The sequence below is a fragment of the Eriocheir sinensis genome, unplaced genomic scaffold, assembly GCF_024679095.1.
Source record: "Eriocheir sinensis breed Jianghai 21 unplaced genomic scaffold, ASM2467909v1 Scaffold708, whole genome shotgun sequence".
NCBI lineage: Eukaryota > Metazoa > Arthropoda > Malacostraca > Decapoda > Varunidae > Eriocheir > Eriocheir sinensis.
In genome coordinates this window covers 180,944-188,516 of record NW_026112063.1, presented here as the reverse complement: position 1 = coordinate 188,516, position 7,573 = coordinate 180,944, and the positions used below count along the sequence as shown (strand labels likewise).

The 7,573-nt window shown below is 47.4% G+C and overlaps 2 long non-coding RNA genes across 12 annotated transcripts; one reads left to right on the top strand and one right to left on the bottom strand.

The window, feature by feature from the left end:
- Nucleotides 1-4,166: 4,166 nt before the first annotated feature.
- On the bottom strand, nt 4,167-6,757 carry LOC126994040 (uncharacterized). Of its 11 annotated transcripts, none has more exons than XR_007748759.1 (4): nt 6,173-6,320; nt 6,040-6,104; nt 5,514-5,974; nt 4,835-5,117 (listed from the first exon to the last, which is right to left on the bottom strand). It is a non-coding gene; the product is annotated as an uncharacterized LOC126994040 (long non-coding RNA). The 11 variants fall into 11 exon arrangements; XR_007748752.1 differs by adding an exon at nt 5,186-5,513 and having other exon boundaries at nt 5,650-5,974; nt 6,040-6,176; XR_007748753.1 differs by adding an exon at nt 5,186-5,513 and having other exon boundaries at nt 5,715-5,974; nt 6,040-6,176.
- Nucleotides 5,011-6,549, top strand: LOC126994042 (uncharacterized). The gene is made up of 3 exons (XR_007748761.1): nt 5,011-5,153; nt 5,550-5,942; nt 6,073-6,549. It is a non-coding gene; the product is annotated as an uncharacterized LOC126994042 (long non-coding RNA).
- Nucleotides 6,758-7,573: the final 816 nt, after the last annotated feature.

Here is a 7,573-nt window from a genome sequence, read left to right as displayed (position 1 = left end):
ACTACCAAGAAAAGTCTTCGCAGCTTCCTGAGGATGGTTTCGTTCTGCCGCTGTTTCATCCCCATGGCTGCCGAGCTCACGGGACCTCTCTCCGACCTTCTCCGGAAACCCCAACGTGATCCGCTGCCGTGGACTGAAGACCTGTTATCACGGTTCGAACAACTGAAGGACGCCTTGTCATCGCAGCCAGTCCTACGATTACCTAACCCCGCCTTGCCTTTTGTTCTTAGGACAGACGCCTCGAACCTCGGGTTGGGAGCTGTGCTGCTGCAGTACTACAAGGACACCCCCCAGCCAGTCTGGTATGCCAGTCGGAAGCTGCTTGACCGGGAAAGGAGATATGCCCCCATCGAACGAGAAGCCCTTGCCATCTTGTTCGGGATCTCCAAGTTTGACTTCTACCTCAGAGGTAAAGAGTTCATTTTAGAAACAGACCATAAACCTCTGGTATATCTCCACAAGTCCAAGTGATCCAGCGACAGACTGATGAGGTGGGCCCTTCAGCTGCAGAACTACCCGTTCCGGTTGGTTCATCTTGCCGGCCGAGACAACGTGGGCGCAGACTTTCTGAGTCGCTCCTTAGGAGGTGAACGTTAGCCGTTCCTCTTTGTCATTTCTGGTTGCTTATTTCTTGTTGTATCGTGTTAGTTCAGTTTAATCTACCTACGGTAGATTTTTGTAAGGGGGCTTATGTGAGGGCTGAACTACCACTAACACACACACACACACACACACACACACACACACACACACACACACACACACACACACACACACACACCAGTATAAGGGTTGATGCTCTTTCGATTATTCCCAGCTTGCCGCTACACCCAGCCTGCTTCACCCAGCCTGCTTTGATCGCCGACCCGAAGCTGCTCCTGGTGGCGATGCAGTCTCATTCAGCTTCACGGTCGGCGCCCTGACTTCACGCATCATCGAAGCGAGCCAAGGTGGTGTGGTTGCCCGAGAGCTGAGGCAGAGCGGAACTGACCCAAGAGCGATCCTGGACCTGCGTCCCCTTTCCTCCCTCTCAACCTTGGAGCCCCGCAGTCCACTGGGCACGGCCTGCTTGCGCCTCCGTCCCACCTACCCAGTTTCGTCTCCTCGCCGAGCTGACACCGTTTGTTCGTCCTTGGCTCCCCGTCTACCCCGGCGTCATCATCTACGGGCACTCAGGCAGCTGACATTCTGCTGAGCCCGTCCTCCTCCATCGAGTGACGTCTACGAGGCAGTGTGCGTCTCTACATCACCGCAACGGGCGTCTCTTCCCACGAGGCACCACTCACAATTGCCGGGTCGGGCTGCCGCTTTCCCTGGGTCCTGTCGCGGTCTACTGGAGAGTACGGGAGGTGTATTGGACTTTGTACCTCAACATGTTTACACTTCCACTTTTGGTTGTTTTGATCATATTCCTTAGAAACCTGGTGAAGGTATAATCATACTTGGACTCGATTGAAGTAGTTGCCGCCGTTCTCCTGGCTTCAATCAGTCCTATAACCATCTGAACCTCCTGGCCTTGACAGACATACTCTTAAACATATCGGCGCAAACACACATATTTGACACGGTTTTCCTAGGAGCTTTGGGCATTTCCTTGGGTAGCTTAATAACCCTGGTGGTAGGTTGGCCCTTCCTTTGTACCAAAGAACTTAAAAAAAAAATCATTAGAACCTGATTTGTCTTCTTTTTGGCATTTGGAAATTGTTGATGTGAGGTGTGGAGGGGTCTGACAGTGCCGACCTAAGATTTCTCTGTACATGTTAGAAATTGGAGCATCAGGAAGAGGTCAGTATTTACACTTTCTTGCGTTTACTTGTGGAGTTTCTATTGCTTAATAACTTAGCTCTTCTTCTGTATGTGATTGAAACAAGAGGATCAGGGCGAGGTTAATATTTGCAATTTGTACATTTTGTAATCGTCATAAGCTTGGATAATAATTTTTAGTGATGACACCCAAAAAAACAACCAATTCCTGCCTCTTAAATCTCATTAACGGATACAAATACATAGAATAATAGGCTGATGGAAAGATAGATAAAAAGATTCAGATATCGACGTAATGTGCAGATAGATAAATATAAATAGATGGCTTAGACACACACACACACACACACACACACACACACACACACACACACACACACACACCCCCACACACACACACACACACACACACACACACCCCCACACACACAAACACACGTACCCCCCCCCACACACACATACCCCCACACACACACAAACACACATGCCCCCCACAAACACAAACACACGTACCCCACACACACAATCGAACAGAAGTTAATCACAAAATGTTTATTTGGAACTCTCTTCCCTGTGATGTCGTTGATAGTACAACAGTTACGGCCTTCAGGAATAGATTAGACAAGTATTTTGAATCCAACCAGCAACTAAGATATTACTCATTGTCGTAATAACGTTAAGTTCTTTCGAATACTGGTGTCTTTGTCCGCCTTTATCGCCCGGTTAGTGGTAGCAGCAATGGTAGTTCTGTCCTCTTTCCTACATAAATTCCATGCAGTTTTTCCATGCTGCATGGTTCTTTTTCCTTTCCTGCCAGCTTTGGCTGGAGGGATGGGGGGGGGGGTGGGGAGGAGCCCTCGCCTTTGCCTTCCTTCATCTTCCACCTTTGATTAGATAGTTAGTGTAGCTTGTCACAAACAGCCTCGTTAGGACCAGCAGTTCTGCTGTTGTTTGTTCTTCCTTTGTGTTGCTTTGTGTTCCTCCTCCTCCTTTTCCTCCCTCTCGCTAGCTCCCCTTTCTTGACCTCTACCTCGTCGTCTTTTTCCCTTGCTATTTTATTCTCCTCCTCCTCCTCCTCACGCGTGGGTCAGTGAAATGGATATGCCTGGGAAAGGTAAACTGAGGCAGCCTGCGTGTCACAATCGGTCCTGTGTCGCCGGCTGAGGGGGTCTGCTGTTACCTGCGCGGGGTCACGGGCCAAGGGGACGGAGGAGCGCGCCGGGGTAATGCGTAGGTTATCGTGTGACCTCCCACCCCCCCTTCACCCCTCTTCCCACCATCATCTTTGCCTTATACAGTGTTGCGTCCTGGTGTTTTTTCTTGTGAGTGCTTGATATATTGTTTTAAATGAGGGTTTGATAGTTTTATGCGTGTGGGGGTGGGGGTGGGGGGAGGATGTTAGTGGTTGAATGTAGGGAAGTGAGCCAGTCATGTATTAGCACAGGTATGAAGGGGTATACAGTAAGGTTAGGTTAGGAAGGTTAGGTTAGGTTAGGTGTGGGTTTTATGGTTGAGGGAAGATTGTGTGCTGATAGCGGAGACAGTAACAGGAAGAGGCAGGCAGATGTAGAAAAAGTCACCCAACCAGCCAGGTATTAGTACGGGTGTGAAGGGAGTTTACAGGAAGGTTAGGATAGGTTAGGTGTGGGTTTTATGGGGGAGGGAAAATTTATGCTTATAGCGGAGAGAGTAACATTACGGGAGGCAGGCAGAGGTAGAAGGAGTCACCCAACCAGCCAGGTATTAGCACAGGTGTGAAGGGGATATACAGGAAGGTTAAGTTAGGTTAGGTGTGGGTTTTATGGGGGAGCGTAGATTGTGTGCTGATAGCGGAGACAGTGGCAGGAGGGGAGGCAGGCAGAGGCAGAAGAGTCACCCAACCAGTCAGGTATTAGTACAGGTGTGAATGGGGTTTAAGGGCCATATTCTTAAACGTAAAAGAACATAAGAACGTCAGGAGTCTGCAAGAGGCCGGTTGGTTTATACAAGGCAGCTCCTGTAAGTCTAATCCCACCTTACCTCACTATCCATGTTAGATCGTTAAGTGGTTTGTTTGTTTGTTTGTTAATGGGTAGTCAAACAGCTGTATTACCGTCAGTTAGGTAGGTTACTTAAATAGATAGTTTGATAGTTACTTAAGCAGTTAGAGTCAGTTAGTTAATTTTACTATATTCTGTATTTATTTATTTATTTATTTATATTATTTTTATTTATTTATTTATTTTTTCTTTTCTTTCTTTTCTTTTTTTCTATTTTTTCCTTTGTGTTTTCTCGGTGTTGGTTTTCTTTTTTGGTGTTCTTTTTTGGTGTTCTTTTTTCCTATCATCCTTTTGTTCGTTGGTCTGGGTGAGCCGCTTTCCTCCCAGAAGAGACCCACCCATAATTTTGGAGATGTTGTTAGGGCCGAAAGGTGGATGATGTTTGTTTTATTTCATTTTCTTGATGTCGTGTTTTTCGTTCTTTTTATTGCTTTAGTTTTCTTTTTCGATGTTTTCCTGTTCTTTTTCTTTTACTTCTTATTGATGCTTTTTGTTGTTATTTTTTTCCTATCATCCTTTTGTTGATGTTCCTTGGTCTGGATGAGCCGCTTTCCTCCCAGAAGAGACCCATCCATAATTTTGGTGATGTTGTTTGGGACCGAAAGGTGGATGATGTTTCTTTGTATTTCTCTTTTCTTGATGTTGTTCATTTATTTCTGTTGCTTTTCTTTTTCGATGTTTTTTCTGTTCTTTTTCCATTTTTTTTGGTGTTCTTTTCTATATCATCCCTTGTTGATGTTCTTTGGTCTGGGTGAGCCGCTTTCTCCCCAGAAGAGACCCACCCATAATTTTGGTGATGTTAGTCAGGGTCGGAAGGTGGATGCTGTTTGTTATATTTTTCTTTCCTTGATGTGTTTTTCTTTATGTGTTTTTATTTAATTTATTCATATCATCCTTTTGTTGATGTTCTTTGGTCTGGATGAGCCGCTTTCTCCCCAGAAGAGACCCATCCATAATTTTGGCGATGTTAGGGCCTAAAGGTGGATGATCTTTTTGTTTCTTTTCTTGACGTTTCGTTTCTGTATTTTCCATTTTTCTGGTGTTCCTTTTTATTTTCCTTTTCTTTGGTGTTCCCATCGCGTGGATTGTCTACGACAGTATAACGAGCACCACAAGCCCGGGTTTGTTTAGAGTTTGCTCTCCTAGGCAGATTGCCTACCACGGCTGACGACCTCCACCTGGCCGGGTTTATTGTTCGGAGTTTGCTCTCCTAGGCAGATTGCCTACCACGGCTGACGACCTCCACCTGGCCGGGTTTATTGTTCGGAGTTTGCTCTCCTAGGCAGATTGCCTACCACGGCTGACGACCTCCACCTGGCCGGGTTTATTGTTCGGAGTTTGCTCTCCTAGGTGAACTGCCTACCACGGCTGACGACCTCCACCTGCCCGGGTTTGTTGTTCGGAGTTTGCTCTCCTAGGTGAACTGCCTACCACGGCTAACGAGCCCCACCTGCCCGGGTTTGTTTAGAGTTTGCTCTCCTAGGTGAACTGCCTACCACGGCTAACGAGCTCCACCTGCCCGGGTTTGATTAGAGTTTGCTCTCCTAGGTGAATTGCCTCCCACGGCTAACGACCTCCACCTACCCGGGTTTGTTTAGAGTTTGCTCTCCTAGGTGAATTGCCTCCCACGGCTAACGAGCTCCACCTGCCCGGGTTTGTTTAGAGTTTGCTCTCCTAGGTGAATTGCCTCCCACGGCTAACGACCTCCACCTGCCCGGGTTTATTGTTCGGAGTTTGCTCTCCTAGGTGAATTGCCTACCACGGCTAACGAGCTCCACCTGCCCGGGTTTATTGTTCGGAGTTTGCTCTCCTAGGTGAATTGCCTCCCACGGCTAACGACCTCCACCTGCCCGGGTTTGTTTAGAGTTTGCTCTCCTAGGTGAATTGCCTCCCACGGCTAACGACCTCCACCTGCCCGGGTTTGTTTAGAGTTTGCTCTCCTAGGTGAATTGCCTCCCACGGCTAACGACCTCCACCTGCCCGGGTTTGTTTAGAGTTTGCTCTCCTAGGTGAATTGCCTCCCACGGCTAACGACCTCCACCTGCCCGGGTTTGTTTAGAGTTTGCTCTCCTAGGTGAATTGCCTCCCACGGCTAACGACCTCCACCTGCCCGGGTTTGTATAGAGTTTGCTCTCCTAGGTGAATTGCCTCCCACGGCTAACGAGCCTCACCTGCCCTGGTTTGTATAGAGTTTGCTCTCCTAGGCAGATTGCCTACCACGGCTAACGAGCTCCACCTGCCCGGGTTTGTATAGAGTTTGCTCTCCTAGGCAGATTGCCTACCACGGCTAACGAGCTCCACCTGCCCGGGTTTATTGTTCGGAGTTTGCTCTCCTAGGCAGATTGCCTACCACGGCTAACGAGCTCCACCTGCCCGGGTTTGTAGCCGGAAGATCTCCGGCACCTCCGTCGGGGCCCCGAGGGACGCCGAGGAGCCCTGCCTGGAGCCCTCCAGTCCTGCCATGCTCGCCAGGGAGACCTTGGGCTCGCTGGCGCTCCACACCCCCGCCGAGGCGAGGATGCAAGAACTCGCTTCTTAAAACTACCAGACTGGATTATAAAATTAATCATAATTACTGTGAAGGCGCCGGTCACCGCGTTTATCGGTTCAGGGATGGAAGACCGACGGGCCTGGGAAACGCGCACAAGCATCCAAAGGAATCCTCGCGACGGCTTGCGACGCAGCATCCGTTTCCCTTTTCTTTCTCATTCCAATTTTTCTTTTTTATTATATTTTCCTTCTCTGATTGATTGATTGATTGATTTTACTTGGTAGGAATCTGTTCACCAATTAACATCATTCAGGTATACATTGCACCCACACACCTGCGGAGAGAAAGCACCAGTGAGAGTGCTGACGCTCACGAGGACGGCCCGCTAGAGTTTCCTAACATTCGCATCGGGGCCCAATTCTCTTAAGTCGTCTGTCTCTTTATTTTTCTCTTCTCTACTTCATTCTATTTCTCCCTTTCTTTCATCCTTGCTCTCCATCTATGAATTTTTTTTTTTATTTCTCTCTCTCTCTCTCTCTCTCTCTCTCTCTCTCTCTCTCTCTCTCTCTCTCTCTCTCTCTCTCTCTCTCTCTCTCTCTCTCTCTCTCTCTCTCACACACACACACACACACACACACACACACACACACACACACACACAGCTTTCGTAGGCGTTGTGGGTATTGCCAGGGGTAGTTTAATGACCCTGGTCGTAGTCTGACCTCCTATCTGTACAATGGACCTAAAAAAAACACTCATGAGAATCCGACTGATCTCCTTTGACCTCCGTGTAAAAAAGTTGGTATGAGAGACAGAAGCGTCTGAGAATACCGGCCTAGGAGTTGTCATGTATAAGTCGAGTGTCCTCTTGTTGGGTTAAGGATATGCACTGTTAATTATTTATTCATTTATTGGCATCACAGGAGGCGGCTCAAAGACAAAACAAAACACACTCGCTAAAAAAACACCAACCACTTCTCCCACAATCAGAAAACACTCACCATCATGTTTTTTTTTTCTTTGTTTTTTTTCTCTCTCATTTATATATTTATTTTCGCATCATAGCAGGCAAACATTAACACACACACAAAAAAAACATAACCACTTCTCCCACAATCAGAAAGCACTCACCATCATGTGCTTTTCTCTTTTTTTTCTCTCCCATTTATCTGTTTGTTTTCGCATCATAGGAAGCAGCTCAAAGGTAAAACAATAACACACAAAGAAGTCTGTGCACCACTTCTCCTAACACAAACAAACGAAAAAAATAGCTACCATC